Raw genomic sequence first — 25387 nt, forward strand, 5'->3', positions numbered from 1 at the left:
TGCATCTTGCTCAGCATTTTAAAATTAGCAATTTACTGACAGTTTTCCAAATTAAATGATTTATACAAACATTTATGGATGGAGAAATATGTTTCTCTGATGATAAAAATGCTATAATTTCTCCTATTTTAAAATTCAAGTAGCCTTTTTACATGAAATATTCTTATTATACCTCTTATGTTATAAATATTGTTACTTCTTGTTGAACTATTCTAAAGTTGGCTCCCTTGTCACAGACACGTTTATCCTCATGAAATATCCATGATCTTTTCCATATTTTTCAGCCCCCTTGAAGATAAGTGGGCCCATTTAACTAGTTTTTGGCATGTAGGCTGTGTGTAGAACTGATGTATGTAACTTTCCTGCCAAGGCATTTGAGTTGGTATGTTCCCTCAAGTTCGCTCTTCCCCAACTCATCATCTAGAAGCTGATGCAGACAAAAGATTCAAGTGGTATGGATCTCTGGGTCACTATTTGGATAGGAGCTGCCAAGAAATGTCATCACATTGTAGTAAACTTTATTAGATTATGCCACCGAGATTTTGGTTTCTTTCCCTAATAAAGCCTACACTAACCTCCTTATGTACCCTCCAAGTTTTTTTGCATGCATAATCTTTTATTTTAGAAATGATTAATTTCAGGAAAGTGGTGGCAACAGGGGAGATGGGAAAAGCAACGTATCATTGCAATTATAGACTCATGTTCCAGCTATAAATCCTTTCTCCCTTGAAATAAACTTTTACATACTATGTCAGATTAAATTGCCTTTGTCTTTACACAGTTTAGCTAGAATAAGGCAACATCTTTCTTTGGGGTTTCTAAAGAGGATGTTATTTATTCATAGAGTTGTACTTGGGCACCAGAGTCAAACTACTTCAATTCTTTGTTGGTTGAATTGCTCTCAATTCTCCTATTTATTTGTATTTATCTTCTATAAATAAAGACTAAGATCATACCTGTTCACTGAACTTCAGCTAAGAGTTAGCTCTAGCCAGAGAACTCGAATATGCTTTAGAACTTGTCTTACTCACCCTCGCAATTGTTAAGACATCTGTGAGGAAAATAAGACTTTTACCAGGAATTAGGGAAGGATATGTTTTTATAGGGGCTAATTAGAGCTTAATGAAATTGAAACAAATGTAATTCTTAAGTTAAATCAGTTTCATGAAGCCTCTGCCATTTCAACCCTTTACCTTGTATGTCGATTCTTAATCCTCAGTAGAATCCTCAGTGAATCTGGTGCTGTCATGGTGCCAGAAATGAGTTGGCTGCACGTTGTAAGAACTCTTGTTCAGTAGATAGCAGTCAAAAGTCTTATTCACATTAATAGCATTTTATTGTTTTTCTTTTTTAATTTGAAAGAAAGCAAGGCCCTTCTTAACTTTCATTTCATTCTTTAATGATAATAATGGTATATGCAAAACAGAGTCAGGCAAAATCCCAGTGATATTACTTATTTAAAATGACAAATTGCAGACTGTATTAAAAGAGCTTTTGAAATTTTTGAGAACTGCAGCACACTTGGCTGCCATTTTCCCTTTCTCTCACCCTTGCCCCCCAATCATGCTAAATGGCATATGGGATCTTAGTTGCCTGACCAGGAATCAAACCTGAGCCCCCTGTATTGGAAGCGTGGCTGGAAGTGTAGAGTCTGAACCACTGGACCATCAGGAAATTCCCTCTATTTTTTAAATATATCAATCTTATCATCAAAAATCTTTCCAAAATAAAAATATAATATTTGCATATTTATAATAAAGGACATGGTTTTTAAAGACCATTCCTCTATGAACAACATAGTTGATACTTGTGTGTAGAAACATGTACCTGAAAATACTGAGTAAAATCAAAGTTTACAAACCAAAACAGCTGTGAAGGGAAATGGTAAACAATAATGAAAATATTTTCATTTTAACAGAGATTTGGAGTTTCCCTAAAGTGACCATATTTATAATTTTTGCATATTCTTCAAATACTACTCTTGTGTTAGACATAGAATGAATTTTATCAGTGTAAATATGGTTTGGGCCATACCCGAAGAGTGGTAAAATATATATATTTACAAATTCTTACTATCTGGAATATAGTTGAGAACTAGAAGACAAAATATAAAATGATGTTATGTATTGATGTTTTCATAGGTCATCTTTTTTCTCAGGCTTAGCGGAGAAGGCAATGGCAATCCACTCCAGTACTCTTGCCTGGAAAATCCCATGCACAGAGGAGCCTGGTGGGCTGCAGTCCATGGGGTTGTTAAGGATCTGACACGACTGAGCTTCTTCACTTTCACTTTTCACTTTCATTCACTGGAGAAGGAAATGGCAACTCACTCCAGTGTTCTTGCCTGGAGAATCCCAGGGACGGGGGAGCCTGGTGGGATGCCATCTATGGGGTCGCACAGAGCCAGACACGACTGAAGTGACTTAGCAGCAGCAGCAGCTGAAGTTGTGGTGAATTTAAATGGAAGGGAAGACAAGGTTGTAGGACTATGGGACCAGCAAATACAGAACATTGACTTTGGATCCAGATAGACCCAAGTTCAAATCTCAAATTTACCACTTCCTAACTGAGAATGTAGTGAATTGAATTGAATTACATTCAATTTCCTACTTTGGAAAGTGGAAGTAATTACACTTATCTTGCAGGATTTTGTGGAAATAATGTGCATATATGTTGTGCATAACCTCAGACTCACACTGTATTCTAAAACGGTAGTCATCTTTTATATATTTACTCTACAATGTTTGGTAAGAACTTACTATGTGCCAAAGACCATGCTCATTCACAGATAAATGAGAGAGAGAATTCTAGTTTAAAGTCTAGTAGAGGATCATTGCGACTGACCTCACTCAAGCAACACACAGTCAATCATGACTTCTATAGGCATACAATTTAATAACAAGAAGGTACAATAGAGAGAAAAAAATTAAGCAACTTCAAATACAAAGAAATCCAAAAAGCTGATGTAATTTAGTGAAGGGGAAAATATCCTAGTATATCTCAGCATTTGTGAGATTATGGCTATATTCAACGGCCAATATAATAATCTTGAGTCATTAAGAGTGTTTAGTAGCATAGACGGAGAAGGCAATGGCAACCCACTCCAGTACTCTTGCCTGGAAAACCCCATGGGCAGAGGAGCCTGGTAGGCTGCAGTCCATGGGGTCGCAAAGAGTCGGACATGACTGAAGCAACTTAGCAGCAGCAGCAGCAGCAGTAGCATAGAGATATTAATAAAGTATTTAATTGTTTTAAAAACTATATCATACAATTTTATAATATAAAAAGAAAGTGAAGTCGCTCAGTCATGTCCGACTCTTTGCGACCCCATGGACTGTAGCCTACCAGGCTCCTCCCTCCATGGGATTCTCCAAGCAAGAGTACTGAAGTGGGTTGCCATTTCCTTCTCAGGGGATCTTCCTGACCCAGGGATTGAACCGGGGTTTCCCACATTCCAGGCAGACACTTTAACCTCTGAGCCACCAGGGAAGCCGCCCTTTATAATATAAAGTGACTAACAAAAGGTAAAAGCTTGCTTTCGTGTAATACTATGTGGAATACTGCGTCCATTTTTGATAACATAGTATATATTTTATATTAAGCAACAATAAGAATATAAGTTCAGCTAAAGAAAGCTGAGCACCAAACAATTGCTGCTTTTGAACTGTGGTGTTGGAGAAGACTCTTGAGAGTCCCTTGGACTGCAAGGAGGTCCAACCAGTCCATCCTAAAGATCAGTCCTGGGTGTTCTCTGGAAGGACTGATGCTAAAGCTGAAACTCCAATACTTTGGCCACCTCATGTGAAGAGTTGACTCATTGGAAAAGACTCTGATGCTAGGAGGGATTGGGGGCAGGAGGAGAAGGGGATGACAGAGGTTGAGATGGCTGGATGGCATCACCGACTCGATGCACATGAGTTTGAGTGAACTCCGGAAGTTGGTGGTGATCAGGGAAGCCTGGTGTGCTGTGATTCATGGGGTCGCAAAGAGTCGGACACGACTGAGCAATTGAACTGAACTGAACTGAAAGCACTGTAGGTGCTAAAAGAGAGAGAGGTAATGGAGACACTATTCTATATTTAAATGCTTTTAACAAGTTTTCTATCTGACCAGGCCATGTATCATCATAGGAGTCTTTGCATCTCCCTACAAGACGGCCCATAGCTGCCCATTGCTCTCTAACAAGTTAACAAAAATATCCTGATAAGGAAAAGCTTTTCTTTCCCTTATCAGTTCTTTAAGTTCCTTTTAGTCAATAAGAATAATACCAAAGAGTCTTGACAAGGTGTAAATTCAAATTTGCCTGTCACAGAAGAACAACATCTTGAGACAGTCACAAACTCAGCTTTGTTCTTTTTCTTTTGGGAAAATACATCAGGTCTAAGTTTATACTGTCATTTTCCCTTAGAAGATAGTGATATCTTGAATCAGAAAATCACCAAAGTAGCATATTGCTAATCAAAAATGATTCTAAATTAACTGCTTCTGGTGTGTTAATATTCTTGCTGTATCTGAGAGGGTGGGGCTCAAAAAGTATGCTTTTTAAACTGTTATAGTATTTCTGTTCCTGTTGAAGTTTGCCACATGTTGATAGGAAAAAAAAACAGTAGATGAAAAATAAAAAGCAAATATGTAGCTTTAATTTATTTTGTTATCTCAGTAATTCCAGGTTGTGGTATCTTAGTAATTCCAAACAGACTAATAATTGAAGGAAAGAGGTTTTTCTTCAAGTATTTTTCATTTTGTAAATCATGGCTGAGATGAGTTCAGAGGCTTAACAATGTATTTCTTTAAATATTTACTGAGAAAAAAAAAATTTGTCAGATTTGCTTCTCACCACCCAAGATCCCTGAGGACTTCCTGTATGGCAAATTTTTCTACAGAAAGAATTTTATGCCATCATTAGCTTTTGTGAATGCAAACACTTCATGGAAATTTCAGAGTGAGAAGGAACTCTGCATCACAGAAAGACTGCTTAGACATGAGGGCTAATTCCTAATTCCAAACATATCATGACATATTATATGACAACAGTTTCACTTGAATTTATAGCAGGTGGTTTATTATATATTTCATTTCTTTTAAAGCAATAAGCACTGTCCATGTTCAAAGTAAGAAAATAAACCAGCATTTCAAAACTATCAGTGTTCCCAAATGGACTTTTAAAGTTTCTCTTACTGGAAAGAATTTGCGTAATCATTTGACTTTGGTCTTGTAAAATAGCATGCAAGTGCTAGGTCACTTCAGTCATGTCCGACTCTTTGGCACCCTATGGAATATAGTCCTCCAGCCACCTCTGTCAATAGGATTCTCCAGGCAAGAATACTGGAAAGGGATGCCATGCCCTCCTCCAGGGAGTCTTCCCAACCCAGGGATCAAACCCGCATCTCTTACATCTCCTGCATTAGCAGGCAGGTTCCTTACCACTAGCGCCACCTGTTGCTCAGTGGCTCAGTTCAGTTCAGTTCAGTTCAGTCGCTCAGTCCTGTCCGACTCTTTGCGACCCCATGAATCGCAGCAGCCAGGCCTCCCTGTCCATCACCAACTCCCAGAGTTCACTCAGACTCTCGTCTTTGCAACCCCATGGACTGCCTCACACAAGGCTTCCCTGCCCTTCACCGTTTCCCAGAGCTTGCTCAAACTCATGGCTATTGAGTCAATAATGCCATCCAACCATATCGTCCTCTGCTGTTCCTTTCTCCTCCTACCTTCAATCTGTCCCAGCATCAGAATCTTTGCCAATGAGTCAGCTCTTCGCATTAGGTGGCCCAAGTACTGGGGTTTCAGCTGCAACATCAGTCCTTAAAATGAGTATTCAGGGTTGTTTTCCTTTAGGATTGACTGGCATGATCTCTCTGTAGTCCAGTTCAGTTCGGTTCAGTTGCTCAGTCGTGTCTGACTCTTTGTGACTCCATGAATCACAGCACGCCAGGCCTCCCTGTCCATCACCAACTCCTGGAGTTCATCCAAACTCATGTGCATTGAGTCAGTGATGCCATCCAGCCATCTCATCCTCTGTCCCCTTCTCCTCCTGCCCCCAATCCCTCCCAGCATCAGGGTCTTTTTCCAATGAGTCAACTCTTTGCATGAGGTGGCCAAAGTACTCGAGTTTCAGCTTCAGCATCAGTCCTTCCAATTAACACCCAGGACTGGTCTCCTTTAGGATGGACTGGTTGGATCTCCTTGCAGTCCAAGGGACTTTCAAGAGTCTTCTCCAACACCACAGTTCAAAAGCAGCAATTCTTTGGCACTCAACTTTCTTCACAGTCCAACTCTCACATCCATACATGACCACTGGGGAAACCATAGCCTTGACTAGATAGAACTTTGTTGGCAAAGTAATGTCTCTGCTTTTGAATATGCTCTCTAGGTTGGTCATAACTTTCCTTCCAAGGAGCAGGCGCCTTTTAATTTCATGACTGCAATCACCATCTGCAGTGATTTTGGAGCACAAAAAAATAAAGTCTGACACTGTTTCCCCATCTATTTCCCATGAAGTGATGGGACCAGATGCCATGATCTTAGTTTTCTGAATGTTGAGCTTTAAGTCAACTTTTTCACTCTCCTCTTTCACTTTCATCAAGAGGTTTTTTAGTTCTTCTTCACTTTCTGCCATAAGGGTAGTGTCATCTGCATCTGAGGTTACTGATATTTCTCCCGGCAATTTTGGCTCCAGCTTGTGCTTCTTCCAAACCAGTGTTTCGCATAAGTACTCTGCATACAAGTTAAATAAGCAGGGTGACAATATACAGCCTTGACATGCTCCTTTTCCTATTTGGAACCAGTCTGTTGTTCCATGTCTGGTTCTAACTGTTGTTTCCTGACCTGCATATTGGTTTCTTAGGAGGCAGGTCAGGTGGTCTGGTATTCCCATCTCTTTCAGAATTTTCCACAGTTTATTGTGATCCATACAGTCAAAGGCTTTGGCATAGTCAATAAAGCAGACATAGATATTTTTCTAGAACTTTCTTGCTTTTTTGATGACCCATCAGATGTTGACAATTTGATTTCTGGTTCCTCTGCCTTTTCTAAAACCAGCTTGAACATCAGGGAGTTCACGGTTCACGTATTGCTGAAGCCTGGCTTGGAGAATTTTGAGCATCCAAGGGAATCTCAAAAGTCTTCTCCAATACCACAGTTCAAAAACATCAATTCTTCGGCACTCAGCCTTCTTTATGGTCCAATTCTCACATCCTTACATGACTACTGGGAAAAACACAGCTTTGTTGTTGGCAAAGTAATATTACTGTCTAAGTTTGTCATAGCTTTTCTTCCAAGGAGCAAGCATCTTTTAATTTCTTGCCTTCAGTCCATCTGTGGTTATTTTGGAGCCCAAGAAAATAGTCTGTCATTGTCTCTGTTATTTCCCCATCTATTTGCCATGAAGTGATGGGACTGGATACCATGATCTTTGTTTTTGAATGTTGAGTTTTAAGCCAGCTCTTTCACTCTCCTCTTTCACCTTCGTCAAGAGATTCTTTAGTTCCTCTTCATTTTCTGCCATAAGGTGGGTGAATCTTATGCTGAAAGGGAAAGTGAAATCTGAAAGTGAAAGTCGCTCAGTCGTGTCTGACTCTGTGAGCTCATGGACTATACAGTTCATGAAATTCTCAAGTCTAGAATACTGGAGTGGGTAGCCTTTCCCTTCTCCAGGGGATCTCCCTAACTCATGGATTGAACACAGGTCTCCCACATTACAGGCAGATTCTTTAGCAGCGGAGCCACAGCACATATCTGAGGTTACTGATGTTTCTCCCAGCAATCTTGATCCCAGCTTGTGCTTTGTACAGCACGGCATTTCACATGACATACTTTGCATATAAGTTGAATAAGAAGGGTGACAATATACAGCCTTGATGTGCTCGTTTTTCCATTTGGAACCAGTCCATTGTTTCGTGTCCAGTTCTGTTTCTTTCTGACCTGCATACAGCTTTCTCAGATGACAGGTGAGATGCTCTCGTATTCCCATCTCTTTAAGGATTTTCCATAGTTTGTTGTGATCCACATAGTCAAAGGCTTTAGGGTAGTCAGTGAAGGAGACGTAGATTTTTTTTCTGGAATTCTCTTGCTTTCTCTGTGATCCAAAGGATGTTAACAATTTGATCACTAGTTCCTCTGCCTTTTCTAAATCCAGCTTGAATATCTGAAGTTCTGGGTTCATATACTGTTGAAGCCAACTTGCAATTGTACAGTAGTTTGAATAATCTTTGGCATAGCCTTTCTTTGGCATTTGAATGAAAACTGACCTTTTCCAGTCTGTGGCCGCTGCTAAGTTTTCCAAATTTGCTGGCATATTGAGTGCAGCACTTTCACAGCATCATCTTTTAAGATTTGAAATATCTCAGCTAGAATTCCATCACCTCCTCTAGCTTTCATAGTGTTCCTAAGGCCCACTTGACTTCACAATCCAGGATGTCTGGCTCTAGGTAAGTGGTCACACCATCGTGGTTATCTGGGCCATGAAGATCTTTTTTGTATAGTTCCGTAGTGTATTCTTGCCACCTTCTTTTAATATCTTCTCCTTCTGTCAGGTCCATACCATTTCTGTCCTTTATTTTACCCATCTTTGCATGAAATCTTCCCTTGGTTATCACTAATTTTCTTGAAGAGATGTCTAGTCTTTCCCATTCTATTGTTTTCCTCTGTTTCTTTGCATTGATCACTTAGGAACCTGGGAAGCTCTAAAAGAAGGATGTCTGTATATACTGGAGTGGGTAGCCATTTCCTTCTCCAGGGGATCTTCCTGACCCAGGGATCAAACCTGGGTCTCCACATTGTGGGCAGATTTTTTTACCATCTGAGCCATCAAGGAGGCTAGTATTTAAATAGTCCCACCATACCTATAGCATAACTTATGGCTGCTCAAGCAATGTTATTTTATTATCTTTCAACACTGTGTCAAATTCCTATTCAAATAAATGAATGTTTCTAATTAAGTTATTGTAACTTGATGGCTACTGCTGGGCAGCTAAGAAACAATTCACAAATATTGAATTGAGAAAATTTTGAGTAGAGGGATAATGAAGGAACTACTAGGCTACTTATCTTTTTAATCCAAGGCTCCATTATCAAGTGTGTGGGAAAATTCAATAGGAAGCTAAAGTATACACTTGTTTAGTTGCTAAGTTGTGTCTGACTCTGTGACTCTGTAAACTGCAGCCCACCAGGCTCCTCTGTCCATGGAATTTCCCAGGCAAAAATACTGGAGTGGGTTGCGATTTCCTTCTCCAGGGGATTTTCCTAAGCCAGGGATTGAACTCACATTCCCTGTTTAGTAGATAGATTCTTTAGCACTGGGCCACCTGTGAACCCCTGTAAAGTACACACATACACACCTATTTGGAATATCCATAAGATATATGCTCTCTCTTTTGTTTTCTCTTACCCACAATTAAATTCTTATTAAAGGAAAGTTATCATACTTTGGCTTTTTATCCTTTTCTGCTTTTCTAACTTAGGGAAAATCAGAAGTTGCTATATTGATTGCTGTATTAGTAATGCTTATGATGGACATCTATCTGCTCTGGGGAATCAGGTCTCTAGTGATGAAAGCCACTCACTGGCTGACATTTTCTACTTATATCTCCAAATTTTCTTATTTGCATTCTTGTATTAAAAATTGCTTACAGATTTTCAAATCAGTGAATTAGGTGACGGTGATGCTTTTGTTGATTTATAAAAGTTTTTCTTTTTCTCAGCAGTTTAGCATAGTTTCTAGTGTAAATAGATGCTCAAAATGCTATAGAATATAAATAAAAGGATAAAGGAGTATTTAGCTACCTTATAAAGTATACAGTTCAATCTAGCATTGAAACAGCTATATAACTGCTCCTTCATGGATGTTGTATAGAGCACAGCATCTGCTCATCTTAGGACTGGTTGCTGGACTAGAAGCAGGTACTACTAGACACTAAGTAAGCAGTGCCTGCCATCACTACCTTCCGTATTCTTCTTAGACTTTATGCAAATTTGTCTATAGCATTCTCAATGTCCTTATGATTCAGATCCCTTCCTGGGAAGACTGAGAATACACCAGAATTGTTAAAGCCAGGGTGTCTCCAACTAAGAAGTGAGTGCTTTTAATTTTAAAATAAAATTTTAAATGTTTTAGGTATGCTTGATCACATAACAACAACAACAAAACAATTCGTATTCTTTATCATGAAACTTCAGTGACGTTAATACCAAAGTTTGGCAAAGACAGCCAAAAAGAAAAGAACAGAAAATAAATAAAGAACAAAAGAAAATGTCAAAACTCACAAATACAAATACCAAGCCAAAATTTACAGTTGAAAATCAGCAAACAGAATCTAGAAGCAAAGTGAAAAATAGCACTATGACGGTAAAGTGTGTTGAGCTACTGATTCAATATTAAAATCTATTAACATAATTCAAACTATTAATAAAATCAGAAAAGCTGAATCTCTGCAGATGATGAAAAATTTTTTGATAAAATTTAACATCCATTCTTTATTTAAAACATTAGAAACCTTCCAAATATGATCAGTAGCAAAGTAGCATGAATTTTATTACTATTACCATTTTACTTTGTTTCCTAGTTGCTAATGAATGAAAGGAAGCAAAAGGGGGAAAAAGTAGCTATGAAAACAGGAAAAGTAGAGATAAAACCAGTACTTTTTTAGATGATCATTTGTTTGGAAGAAAAAAGAACAGTTATTAATAGTAAAATAAGTAAAGTGAGAAGAAGATTGATACACAGGATCATATAGCTGCCATATATACAGCAACTACCACTTAAATTCTTTGTTGAAAAAAGCATTCATGAATATGAGCAACAAAAAAGGTAAAATATCTGAAATCATAGACTTTATGAAGACAATGTTAAAATAAAAGTTAAAGACATGCAATAGTTTAACACATAGCAATTCATACAATATTCTAGAGTAGGAAGCTTAAATATCATAAAAATATCAACATCCCCTGAGTTAACTTATATATGTCATGCTAATCTTCTAGTCAAGACCTTCTGTTTAAAAATGTCTGGAAGGGGCATTTCCCGTAATGTAAATGAAAATAACATGTGTTTTAAGGTACATAAGTTGATTCTACAGTTTTCTCAATACATAAGTGCTGCTGTGTGTTCAGTTGCTCAATCATGTCTGACTCTTTGCAGCCCCATGGACTATAGCCTGCCAGGCTCCTCTGTTCATGGGATTTTCCAGGCAAGAATACTGGAGTGGATAGCCATTCCCTTCTCCAGGGGATCTTCCTGACCTAGGGATTGAACCCACATCTCCTATATCTCCTGCACTGGCAAGAGGATACTTTTATTAATACCTCTGAGCCACCTAGGAAGGCCCGATACGTAATTTTGAAAAGAAGAAAAGTAAATTGTGCTATAAAGTTGTTAGAACTAAAGCAGAATGGTATTTGACATGTAAATAAACAGATCAGTAGGAAAAATAGGAACACAGAAATAGTTTCAATATATATGAGACATTAGTGGATGATAAATGTGTCTCTTAATACACATGTGTTGTTGGGACAACTAAGTAACCATCTTAAAAAAGTACATAAAATAAATTCCAAGTGCATCACAATGTAAACATTCAAAAGTTGACATATAAAAGTAATAGAGTAAATATTAAAGTGTAAAAGTAATAGAATAAATATTAAAAGATTTTAGATTAAGCCCTGTTTTAATATAAAACAAAATCTAGAAATAATTTTTCAAGTAATAAATTTAATTAAACTAACTTAATTTTCTGAAGAAGGAAAATGACAAATAAAATTAGAGACAATTAAAAACCAGGAAAACTATTTATAACTTTGTCATAGAAAAAGTAAATTATTTAATATATAGCAAGCCCTTACAAATAAGTAAAACTATGTAAACAAGTCAATAAAGGAGCAAAAGGTGACTACAGGCCACAGAAAAGAAGGCATAGCTTCTCCATGCAGGAAAATATCCTCAAGCCCACTCATAAGAGAAATGCAAATTAAAAGCCACATAAAGATAACATTTTTCACCTCAGAGAAAGGTAAAGACAAAAAGGTTTAATAACCCTCTGTTTTATTAAGAACTTGGGGAAAGAAGTTCTGTTACATTACTGTGGGAGTGTAATTTTTATATCTCTATGGAAATATACTTTAGCACAATCTATAAAAATGTAATATTGTACATCCCCTTTGCCCCCAGAATTCCATATTTAGAAATTCATTCTATTGATAAACTCATGGAAATGACAAATATAGAGATAAATTTTTGTGGCATAATTTGTAATAGGAAAGGATTGGCAGTAATTTAAATGTCTATTGATAGGGAATTGGTTAAATAAATAACAGTAATCCATACATGGACATCTACATGGCCATTTAGAAAAAGCTGAGACAGAACGATATGTGCTCATGAGGACTATCTCCAAGATATATGATGTAATATATTTTTTTAAAAAGCCAAGTTCAGATCAAAGCATTGTGTCAAGGGGCCCAAGTTTAAGACTGGCCACTTATTTATATCTCAGAAATTGGAAAGAACTTTGGTAAAAAAGATATGATGTAATGAGGGGAAACTTTAAAAAAATCTAACATGATATTGGCATACTGATCGTATTTCTTGGTGACATATTTCAGAGGCAACTTCGTTCCACAAACTGACTGAAGGAGAACGCTGAGTCAGAAACTCTGTTTAGCACTGCCTATTCTTGGTCTTTAGTCCACCACTACCCACCCCTTAAAAAGAGTACCTGTATTGCTTAGTATAAGTCATAACTCCAGTCCATGTGGCCAAACCAAGATACTGTTTACACTGTTAAGACCTTTCTAGTTTTTGAGCTAATATAAAAGAGAAGGGTGAAGAAAGCATAAAAGAAATATACAGGTTCATCTACAATTTCAGTCCACAAGTGCTAATGCATGCAAAGCTGCTTCAGTCGTATCCAACTCTTCGTGACCCTCTGGACTGTAGCCCACCAGACTCCTCTGTCCATGGGATTCTCCAGACAAGAATACTGGAGTGGATTGCCGTGCCCTCCTCCAGAAGATCTGCCTCACCCAGGGGCAGAAGCAATGTCTTTTACATCGCCTGCATTGGCAGGCGGGTTCTTTACCACTAGCACCACTGATCAGGACTTAACTGTAGACAACAGCCCCAGGATGTACACTTGAATATGAACCAGCTGTGTTTGGAGAAGCAGGACATGTATAAGCAAATTATCAGTGGTTGGTGGGGAAGGCAAAAAAGTGGTCAGTGATTCTTACTGAGTAAACAGGAGGAAGTGTTTTAATAAGTATGGGTAAGTCTTATGCTTGAGAAACAGACAGAATGTGCAGTTTAGCATTATTATTTAGTCCACACAGGAAGAAACCCAACACTTCTTGACTTATAAGCAACAAAGTGAATTCAGAATCTGTCTAGTGAAATATGAAAAGAAAGCATAATCTCTAAATAAATTTAAGTAAAATAGTAACTACTGTTCAGCAGGGAACATAGTGTTTATAAATTTCCTGTCTGTCTGACACAAATACCACAGCTGCTGTGGACTCTGACATAGCTCAGAGTTTGATATTTAATGCCCTATGCTTTCTTAAAGTTGAAATCAGTGTTTCTCTCTATGTTTCCCCCCACTGCAACACCCGGTCCTTAAATCGTTATGCTGAGCTTATACTCCATAGTTGTGTTTAGACAGTGAACTGGCCTTTCCAGACCTTTTAAGTAGAAGGGCTTGACTGAAGAAGACTGGCAGCAGTTCAGTTTAACCACCTTTTATTTTCTGAGTTAGTGCAGATAAGGGAGCTATCAGCTTGGGCACCAGGCTCCAGCAGCAGATCCGATTGAAACAGAGATTACAGTAAATTAAGAATTTATCACTTGCAACAGGCTCTCCTTGCAGGACTTGTGGGCAAAGTCACAAACTTGTTGAAGGGGTTTCTTTCCCTAATAACACTGAATATTTATATTTTTGAGGCTAAAAGGACAATTTAAAGATAAAATACGTGTTGGTTTGCAAATTTAGGAGCTTCCCTAGGTGAAATCTGAAGCTGGCCCCCATGTATGGAGGGCAAGGAGAAGCCATAGATAGAGGCAGCCCACTCCCGATAAACAGAATTTATATTCAAGGCTAGTCTGGTCTTGGGCAACCACAAGATAAGTAGATCTCTGTACCCACCAGTTGAATCACGTATTCAGTCCAGATAGTCTCAACTACACCTTGCTTTCTCAAGGCTGTGTCCTTGAAAATGGCTCCAACTCTGGGAAGGGTGAACAGAAGGTACACTCCAAGTTCAGGGGTAGGGGTTGAGGAGCCTCAAATTCTCCAGAGCCAACTTGCAGGTCAACTATCAGTCACATTCTCTCCATGACCTCCTCCAACCCTCCCGCTTCCTTCTGGTGGCTACTATCTTACACATCCCTCCCCCAGCCCCACACCCGCCTTCTACAATGTGCCCTGACTCATCAGCCAGGGCTCCCGTTAGCTTGGAAGTGGTTCATTAGGTGGTTATCTGGCTTCTCTGGAGGTAGGTAACACAACAGCAATAGAAGCACATGTAAGACAAAACACAGATCAAAATAATGATCCCCAAAATAAGTAATAATTTTTTCCACCGAAACCCCCACGATCCTACCCATGAACCACTGGTTTATTTAAGTCCCCCGTGCTGGGAGTTGGATCACTCAGGATGTTGTTCACTTGTGTCTTCATGTGAGTTAATAGAAATGATACATTAGCAGACTCATCAGATTTGAACACATAACACTCAGTTTAGATAATGGCACTGGTGCCTTTTGTGAGATAGTAATAATGTCCAAGGCCATTGAATCTTGGAGGACAGCTTTTCTCATTAGAGACATCTGGTGTTCAGTACAAACAGAATTTGACAGCTATTATTTAAGGTTTGCTGGGTGAATTTAGAAAGGGCTTCTACATGCGGTATAATGTTCCAGGCCACAGTGGAAGGGACGCAGATGGTGGCCAAATGATTGAGCCACTAGAACATGCTCATCTAGCCTTTAGGAGAAGTAAGCTGGCTTTTTTTTTTTTTTTTCACCATGAGATCGATTCTCCCCTGTAGCTAGGGAAAACCCAGGTTGGGTGCAGTGACCCAACCATACAGGTGGAAGCCATGCCAAAGATTCATGCCATACAACCACTGGGTCCTGTTCAGGGCTATCCATTAAATTTCTGGGCAGTCTAAATAGTCCATGCCAAACCAGTCACCATCCTTTGATATGACAGAATGACTGCACAGTTTTGGTGATATCCACCCCACTATCCCTGATGCAATTGGATTGGTTCCATTTAGAGTGATTTTTCTGTTCCCAGCATAGATCTACCTGGTTCCAATATCCCTAACTCCAGGTGAGCTACATGAACTCATCTCAGATCCAGGTCCGACTGTAGACACCTGTGGCTCTGATTGGTGATGTTTTTAGTACCTTTCTCATCAGCGGTTTGATGGGCTACCTGCGTAGTTTGTCAGAAAGAAGCCCTGCGCCTGGCGTTATTGGTAGTGAAGCCACAGGCCAGGCTTCTGGATCAGCATCGGTAGTGTCAGGTGAATTAAGCCCTAGCTTTTTCTTGCTACTGGTTTCGGGCCTTCCGATCCCCTCCCTGGAGTGGTGATGCCAACCATGGTAGTCCTGATGAGCTAGAGAAGGGCAGCTGCCCACATATCCATCAGCCGGATTGATACCTTTGGGGGGCATACAAGTAGGCCCATGGTAGAAAGGCATTTCCATCAGGTGCCCATCTAATGACCAGATACCGCTGGAACAACAGGAGTCTAAGTTCAAAAAAACCAATATTTAGTAGGAACTTGTGTGGGATAGTCTTCTTTTCCAAAAAAAATTACACTTGTGGCCTGATCCTTCAGTGGGAATCTGACCGGGTTGTGTATACCATGCACGTTGGCTAGGGAAGGCAGCATTGTCAAGAGGGAGGAGATGGACTGGGGGTGGGATATACGAGATCAGGATCCCCACCTTCTCCCTCTTTAGACACTGCATTCCAAGTACAATGCATTTCAATAGATCTCGCCTGTAGCAGAAACAGTGGGATCCCAGTGGCATTTGAGTAGTTTTGTCTCACCCAGGAATTCAAAGTAACGCACACATCTCAGTGGGATATCCCATTGCAAATTTCAGTAGGTAATACCTCTCCCAGGTGCACTGGGGCTTAGTGTTCTCAGCAGCCATAGGACATTGATTCACATTTAGAGTTGGGGCAATGGCTGTCTCCTGAGACTACCGTGTCTTTAAGATGTTGGGTTCTAGGCATGGTTTGCCAGTCTGCACATGGGGCAATAGCCCTAATGACTGATTATTCAATGTGTTAAAACCTGAGACAGTACTTCAGTTCTCCCAGCCAAAGTGGTTTTACCTGTTAGTGATTTAATCTGCTGCTTTAATATTTCATTGTTTCTTTCTACCAATCCTGTCATAGGGGAGATGGAATCTCCATTCAATATCAAGTCCTTTTGCCCAGTATTCACTTTTGAAATATGACCCTCAATCACAGCCTATTTGATGAGGGTATCTGTTCATGGTACTCATCTTCTCTAATGCATGAAGAATGGAAGCTTGGTTTGCATAGCAGCAGGGGAAAGCTTGCCTTAAGCCAGATGTAGTAACCATGCAAGCAAAGGCATATTTAGAACTTATACAGAGGGAGGGGGTCAGTATAATCAATTCCAAACCCCTTACTTGCTGGGAGATGGTCCTATACTCTTTTGGCATTTGCCTTGGGCATTGTTAAGAGCAGATGGGAAATGCTGTTATTGTGTTAATCAAGCCAGTCTGTTTCAGGGGCAGTCCATATTCCCTGGCAATAAGAGTTGGTAGGGCTTGTACTCAAGCTAGAGAATCAGCTTCCCAATGGCCAGAGGGCGTCAGCATCTTATGAACTGAGACATGGAAGACAGTGAGGACTGCCTCAAGTTTGTGCAGAGGAACCCAAAAGTCTTCCGACATATCCTGACCCCGGAATGGCTTATTCATGATCAGTCTCTACTTGGTTTTCATTGTCTAAGCCAGCCATAGGGTTAATTCTTTTGGAACAGCCCAATTGTTAATATAAAGAGTTATACATGTACACCCATGGCTGATCATGTCAATGTATGGCAAAAACCACTACAATATTATACAGTAATTAGCCTCCAATTAAAATAAGTAAATTATTAAAAAAAAAAAAATACAAAGAGTTAACAGCCAGGATCAAAGAGTGATTTTAGCCAAACCTCGTTGAACCCACTACTGCTATGATTGTTCCTGATTCCAACCAGATAGTGTCAGTGTTGGGCTAAATGGTGACTGCAGTCCATATGAAACAGTTGCCCCAAATAGACTCACCTGTATAGCAGGCATCAGTGGGCGTTTTCCCCACTCCCTATTTACGGGCTGCAAGGGCCTCTGCAGGAACAAAGGCAGGAGGATCTGCATGCTCCATGGGGCCTAGTGGAACCTGCATTTCTAGAGACAGTGGTTGGTGGGCAGGATGCTGCGGCAGGTAGGCCAGTCTGTCAACATGGGAGCATGAGCCATGGCAGAGGTGAGTGGGTGGAAGGCATTCTCAACCCAGCCCTTCATAGAAAGGGTTCTTATCATGATACACATGATACACTGTTCCTTCATGAGGGGCTCTCCCTGGAGGAGTACACTGCTAGGAGCTGTTGCTCTATGGAGAATCTGCACCCTATATAGAGAATCTGCCCCTTTCCAGAGCTGGGTCCAAATTTCTAGGGGTGCTCTTTCCTTCTGTTTCTCTGTGACAGTGTTCAGCCCACCCCTTCCAGAGTCTCAGCTACATCTTCTCAGATGCTTACTTTGCACTGGAGGTACCCAGAGCTTTCGTCTGCTTCACTAGTACTTTTGCCATCTGAAACGTGGCTTGCTGCTCTGATCTTCAATCCTACACATACCCATTTTTAGCCAAGTGGTATAAGTGATGGAGGCACTGTGGCAGGTAAAGAAGTCAAGTTTTCCCAAACTCCCAAATCCCCATAGAAGCTGGCACCTCTCTCAGGTTCTTGGGGATTGGATAGGCTTGTATCTAATCAATCACAGCTTGTAAGTCATGAGCATCTTGCCCAACAAAATGATGCCACCAAACTTCATGGTGGTGCATGAACCTTGCATTTTTCATGGTTTATCATCCATCTTTTCCCTCATAGGTATTCAAGCAGAGTCTGCAGAGTGTCCTGCAGTTTTGGCAAGTCTTTACATGTTAACATGATTCAGTGCAATGACACCATTTTACCAGTTAGGGAAAGAGAACAGGGACAATTTTCAGGCTACCATCCCATGACATTTGGTGGGCAGGTAGCTTTGAGGAAGCACTTGAAAGGCCCATTGTTGTCCCTTCCACATGAGGGCAAATTGATTTTGTGACTCAGTGATATGGGATATACTGAAAAAAAGCATTTGCTAAACTCAGTACAGCATGGTACACTCCTATGACAGGGGCCAAGCCATCTATGGTGGTGGCATTGTTGGCACAGCCACATGGATAGGTGCACTATCTTGTTCAGTTCTCCATAGCCCATGATCATCAGCCATGAGTTATCTGGCTTTTTACCAGTCATACTGGGCTCTTGAAAGCACTACGGGCAGAATTTACAATGCACACTCAGTGCAGTTTTTGCAGAGTTTCTCCTATTTCCTTATGACCCCAGGCAATTTATTTTCTTTGACAGTCACTCTTCATGGGAGTGGTAGGTAGATATACTGGTAGATATAATTGGTGTTTCTGCTCAGCTCTGGTCTGATTACTCTAACACAGAGGCAAAACTCATGATAGAGGTTTTCAGAGATTGACCTTGTAGGATTTCAATGCCTGGAATGTTCTCTGGTATCTCAAAAAGAAAAAAAAAAACCTAGTATTCTCATGGGAGAGAATTTGTAGTGGCAAAGGGACCTTCCTAACTACAACCACTTACTGTGTGTAATCACTGATGGTACTGAGAGGGCCAGAAAACTTTGAGATGGTGACCGTGTATTAGCCTATGTTCAGCTCCAGTGTCAACAGAGCTGTCACCTTTTGCTTATTTCTGAGAGGCCAGTGAATAGCGAAGAGCTTCTTGGGTAACACCGATGCAGGAGACACAGGAGACAGGGGTTCGATCCCTGGGTAGGGAAGATCCCCTGAAGGAGTAGATGGCAACCCACTCCAATATTCTTGCCTGGGAAATCCCATGGACAAAGGAGCCTGGTCACTACAGCCTATGAGATTGCAGAAGAGTCGGACATGACTTAGCGACTAAACAACATAAAAAGTGAAGAGTGAGCTCAACATGAGGCATCCAATCACCTCATACCCTTCACCTGGAGGCAGTCTTGGCCTGCATCCTATACCTGGGCTGTGGAGACACCCACCCTAAGTAGGACTGTAGAGGGAGGTTGACCAGGTCTGAACTGTTCAGATTTTAAGGCTTTCCTCATCTGACCAACACAACATTGGGTTGTTAGTGTATATTTTTGGATATGGTCCCAGCAGCAATAAGGTCAAACCACATTTGTTTCTGGGTTAGTTTTACCAGATCCAGTACAGACTGTTGGGATAGCATTTTGGTTTTTTCACTCCCATCTCTCTCCTGGGCCTTTCCCACAGCTCAAACCTGTTCCCAGGATTTGTCAGTTTGTGGTTTTTCCTGGATCAGCAGTGAATTGTCTAACATTATAAATGTCTTGTCCCACAGCACCTCAGCGTGGATGTCGATGTTCCATGCCAGGTGCTGAGGGCGGGATGCAGGATCGGGCTTTCACTCCCATGGTGAATGTGATGGGAGCAGAGCCTTCAAAAGCAGAAGCTTAGAAGGCCTGTCTTATTCCCAGCTCCCTAAGAATCTGTCATACTTCCTCTATGGATATCCAGAGTCCCACAGGCCCAGGGAGATTCCCCTTATTGGGCCAAGCCTCCCTGTAGCTAGAATAACCCAGTCTGCAAAAGAATGGACACCTTAAACTCTCTGATCACCACACAGGCACTGACAGAAGGCAGGATGTGTAGTGATGTTGCTCATTTTCCCTGCCCAGTCAGGGAAATTCCACTCCACCCTATACCTCAGAGTTGCACTAACCAGGCCTGGATACTTTCCCTGGCCCTTTCCTGGAATTCGGCAGCTAGTTCAATAAGCTCAGTAGGAGTAAATCTTTTCATCATGAACATTTCCTGAATGTGGGGCTGCCCCACCCGCTGGGGGTTGTGGTTACTGTGCTTTTGCCTTTCCTGTACATTAGGAGTCAGACGGCAGCAGGTGTTTCATCCATTTCTGTCAATCACCATAATGCCCGCCTTCTGTTGCTCTCCTACATTCCCAAGGATTCCTCCTACCAGTGCTCCAATCAGACTTTGTCACAAACACTAGGACTTTCCTCCATGGCCATTTGCACCCTCCTAGCTTTGTAGAATGGCACCCGAAGTTCTCTGATTTCTTGTCCTGCTCTCCCACCTTGTCTTCCAGCCCCGAGCTAGCAGAGCAGTGGACACTGCCTATCCTTTTCTAATCTCAGCCCATCTTCCAACTTCCTAACTTGAGCTTCAGCTTCTCGCTGGGCATCCAACAAGGCTAGCCTACCATGGCAACTGTTCATGTCTCTTCTTTGCCTCAGTGTGCTCTGTACAGTTCCTTACACAAGCATATTAAACCAGACAGGTTTTTAGGGCATCACTCATCGTCACACGGTGATCTATAAGCATCTAACATACAGGTATCCCCTCCCTACACAGAAGTTGATGGCTAACTCGGACTTCCCCTTGGATGCCTCTTCTTTCAAGACCCATTTATTAAGTCTCCTGGGCTGGTTTGCCAATTGCTGGAGCTTTGCTGGTTGAAATCTGGAACTAGTCCCAGATGGTCTCAATACCACCTTGTTCTCTCAAGGCTGCATCCTTGAAAACGACTCCAGTTGTGCAAACATCATTCCAAACTCATGAGAGGAGTAAGGAGTATTTGATTGTCCAAGTTCAGCTCTTAGGTCAACTTGAGATCATGTCCTCTTGATGACCTCCTCCAACCACATGGAGTGTCTTGATAGATCCTGCCACATGCCAAGTAAGCCATGTAAGTGACCATCTAGATTATGGTGACATCAAGAGCCTGGAAATGTCTGGTCCACCTATAAGCTAGCTAATGCCTAAAATCAGTAAATATTCTCTTCCTTCTATTGGAACAATCTTTAAATTATTAGTAGACATTTTCTCATTAAAGTGAATGTGTTTCAGATTTTCCAAGGAATAGGTTTTTAAAAGTTTGAGGCTCTTTCTTAAGTATTTTTGTCATCCCTCTTTACCTACTAGGGCCCTTATCACACTTCATTTTAAAATGTATGTTTAATTATGTATTTCTTCTATTAGAGCTGTTAACTGAGGCTTTATTTATCTTCAAAAGGAGTTTATCTTAGTGCCTATTGGCACTTAACAAGATCTCAGTATTTGTTATATCAAACTGAATTTCATTAGACAGAATTGAAGAGAGGTTATCCCTTGAAGATAATAAATTCCTTTGTTTCTTAAAAGAAACAAGAAAATGGTATAGAATCAACAGCTAACGTTACTAAAGACAGATTTCACTTATTGCAAATCATTAAAAGCTTGACTAACCTTGAACCTTATTTAGTGACTCATCTATTTTAGTTGACAACTTATTTGGTGGACTTGTCCAAAGGCACAAAGATATTAACTGGCAGAAGCAGAACAAGGGCTCATATCTCTAGGCCAATAGGGGGATATTTGTTGCACCACAATTTGTCTTTCTTCTATCTTAGTGGATTGCTGTTTGGGAGAATATGGAGGAATGGCCATGGGGGGCATATAGCAGTAGGCTCTGGAATGCATATCTGTCCAATCTGGTAAAGGCCAGCTTCCTCATCATTTATCTTTAGGTAAGTCTTACTAAAAAGTACCTCTGAACTATAGATGTTCTCTATTTGCTTGAACAATTGATTCTGCTGGCTAGAAAGAAAGATGCTGTACTCTCTTATCTAGAGAAATTGATATAATGAGAAACTTGCTTGGGGAATATCTTTAAAGGTAGTGGAGTTCTTACTTGTTGACTTTCTTCTCCACCTTTCTGCCTCCTTTTTGTTGCTGACATCTGCCTGGCATGTTGGGTAGACATCCATAGATGACCTTACTACCTGGTAAATTTGCTTAATAAACTACCTTTAACTTGGTTAAAACATATTTATCAGTGTCATATCTCCTTTCTGACAAACAACAATGATATGGTTATAAAGAAGTAAATTCTGCCAAGAGAATGCACTAGTCATGGAAAATACCCTTTTTCAACAACACAAGAGACAATTTTACACATGGATGTCACCAAATTGTCAATACCAAAATCAAAATAATTGTAATAATTCTTTGTATCCAAAGATGGAGAAGCTATATACAGTCAGAAAAAAACAAGACCTGGAGCTGACTATGGTTCAGAGCATCAGTTTCTCACAGCAAAATTCAGGCTTAAACTAAAAAACGCAGGAAAAACCACTAGGCCAGACAGGTACGACCTCAGTCAAATCCCCCATACAGTAGAGGTGACAAATAGATTGAGGGGATTCGATCTAGTGAACAGTGTGCCTGAAGAACTATGGATGAGGTCCATAATATTGTACAGGGGGCCGCAAACAAAACCATCCCAGAGAAAAGTAAGAAGGCAAAGTGGTCATCTGAGGGGGCTTTACAAATAGCAGATGAGAGAAGAGAAATGAAAAGCAAGGGAGAAAGGGGAAGCTACGCCCAACTAAATTCAGAGTTCCAAAGAACAGCAAGGAGAGACAGAAAGATTTCTTCAATGAATAATACATTAAAAATAGAGGAAAAGAACAGAAGGAGAAAGACTAGAGATCTCTTCAGGAAACTTGGAAATGTCAAAGGAACATTTTGACCAAAGGTGGGCACAATAAAAGAGAGAAACAGTAGAGACCTGGTAGAAGCAGAAGAGATCAAGAAGAGATGGAAAGATACATGGAAGAACTGTACAAAAAAGATCTTAATGATCCAAATAACCATGACTGTGTGGTCAGTCTCCCAGAGCCAGGCATTCTGGAGTGTGAAGTCAAGTGGGCCTTAGGAAGTACTGCTGTCAATAAAGCTAGTGCATAAGATGGAATTCCACTTGCTGTTGTTGTTCAGTCACTAAGTTGTGTCCAACTCTTTGTGACCCCAAGGACTGCAGTATGCCAGGCATCCCTGCCTTCACCACCTCCCGGACCTTGCTCAAACTCAGATCCATTGAGTCAGTGATGCCATCCAACCATCTCACCCTCTGTCATCCTCTTGTCCTCCTGCCTTCATTTTTTTTCCAGAAGTGAGGTCTTTTCTAATGAACTCCAGTAAGTAAGTAAGTAAAGTCGCTCAATTGTGTCCGACTCTTTGCAACCCCATAGACTGTAGCCTACCATGCTCCTCTGTCTATGAGATTTTCCAGGCAAGAGTACTGGAGTGGGTTGCCATTACCTTCTCCAGAGGATCTTTCCAACCCAGGGATTGAACCCAGGTCTTCCGCATTGTAGGCAGACGCTTTATCATCTGAGCCACCAGGGAACTCCAGTAGAGATATTCAAAACTCTAAAAGATGATGCTATCAAAGTGTTGCACTCAATATGTCAGAAAATATAGAAGACTCAGCAGTATCCATAGGGCTGGAAAAGGCCAATCCTCATCCCAGTTCCTAAGAAGGGCAATACTAAAAAATATTCAAACCATCAGACAATTGCACTCATCTCCCTTGTTAGTAAGATCATGCTTAAAATCCTGCATGCTAAGCTTCAGCATTACATGAACCAAGAGCTTCCAGACATTCAAGCTAGGTTTAGAAAAGGCAGAGGAACCAGAGATCAAATTGCCAACATTCACTGGATCATAGAGAAAGCAAGGGGATTCTCGAAAAGCAACTACCTCTCAATCATCAACTGAGCTAAAGCCTTGACTATGTGGATCATAACAAACTGGAAAGCTCTAAAAGAGATGGGAGTACCAGATCATCTTACCTGTCTCCTGAGAAACCTGTATGCAGGTCAAGAAGCAACAGTTAGAACCCTCTATGGAAAAACTGATTGATTCAGGACTCAGAAAAGAGTAAGATAGGGCTGTCTGTTGTCACCCTGTTTATTTAAGCAATATGCTGAGCACATCACAAGAGATGCCAAGCTGGATGAATTACAAGCTGGAATCAAGATAGATGGGAGAAATGTCAACAACCTCAGATAACATGGATGATACTACTCAAATGTAAGAAAGCAAACAGGAATTAAAGAATTTCTTGATGACAGTGAAGGAAGAGAGTAAAAAAGCTGGCTTAAAACTAAATATTATAAACAGATTTTTTAAAAATATTACAAAAACTGATTTTTTTGGTTCAGTCATGTCCGACTCTGGGAGACCCCATAGACGACAGTCCACCAGGTTCCTCCATCCATGGAATTTTCAGAGTACTGGAGTGGGTTGCCATTGCTTTCTCTGGTCTAGCCCAGTTACTTTATGGCAAATATAAGGGGAAAATGTGGAAGCAGTGACCGATTTCTTCTTCTTGGGCTCTAAAATCGAAGCAGATAGTGACTGCAGCCATGAAATTAGAAGATGATTGCTTGTTGGCAGGAAAGTTAGGACAAACCTAGCCAGTGTGTTGAAAAGCAGAGACATCACTCTGCCAACAAAGGTCCCTATAGTCAAGGCTATGGTCTTCCCAGTGGTCGGGTACAGGCTATGGTCTTCCCAGTGAGAGCTGGACTGTAATGAAAGCAGAGCACTAAAGAATTGATGCCTTTGTACTGTGGTGCTAGAGAACACTCCTGAGAGTCCCTTGGAAAGGAAGGAGATCAAACCAGTTTCTCTTAAGGGAAATCAACCCTGAATACTCATTGACTGATGCTGAAGCTGAAGCTCCAGTATTTTGGTCACCTGATACAAACAGCCAACTCATTGGAAAAGTCCCTGATGCTGGGAAAGATTGAAGGCAGAAGGAGTAGAGGGCATCAGAGGATGAGATGCCTGGATGGTATCACCAATGCAATGGACATGAACTTGGGCAAATTCCAGGAGATGGTGAAGGACAGGGAGGCCTGGTATGCTGCAGTCCATGGGGTCACAACAAGTTGGACCTGACTGGGCCACTGAACAACAACAAATTGGTAGAACTTCTGCAAAAAATTCTAGCAAGGAAGCAATGTACCATAACCATGGATAACAATCTGTCACAACTTAATGTCAGATAAGAGTAGTTGACTACGCTAAAGCATTTAATTGTGTGGATTACAACAAACTGGAAAATTCTTAAAGAGACAGGAATACCAAACCACCTTACCTGCCTCCTAAGAAACCTGTATGCAGGTCAAGAAGCAACAGTTAGAACGAGGTATGGAACAGCAGACTGGTACAAAATTGGGAAAGGTGTACATCAAGGCTGTATATTGGTCACCCTGCTTATTTAA

General features: G+C 40.7%; 1 long non-coding RNA gene across 1 annotated transcript; it reads left to right on the forward strand.

The window, feature by feature from the left end:
- The first annotated feature begins 2799 nt into the window (after window positions 1-2799).
- Window positions 2800-25269, forward strand: LOC120852092. Its single transcript, XR_005718475.1, has 4 exons — window positions 2800-2810; window positions 10612-10616; window positions 14809-14817; window positions 25175-25269. It is a non-coding gene; the product is annotated as an uncharacterized LOC120852092 (long non-coding RNA).
- Window positions 25270-25387: the final 118 nt, after the last annotated feature.

Source organism: Oryx dammah, unplaced genomic scaffold (assembly GCF_014754425.2).
Source record: "Oryx dammah isolate SB20612 unplaced genomic scaffold, SCBI_Odam_1.1 HiC_scaffold_2, whole genome shotgun sequence".
Lineage (NCBI taxonomy): Eukaryota > Metazoa > Chordata > Mammalia > Artiodactyla > Bovidae > Oryx > Oryx dammah.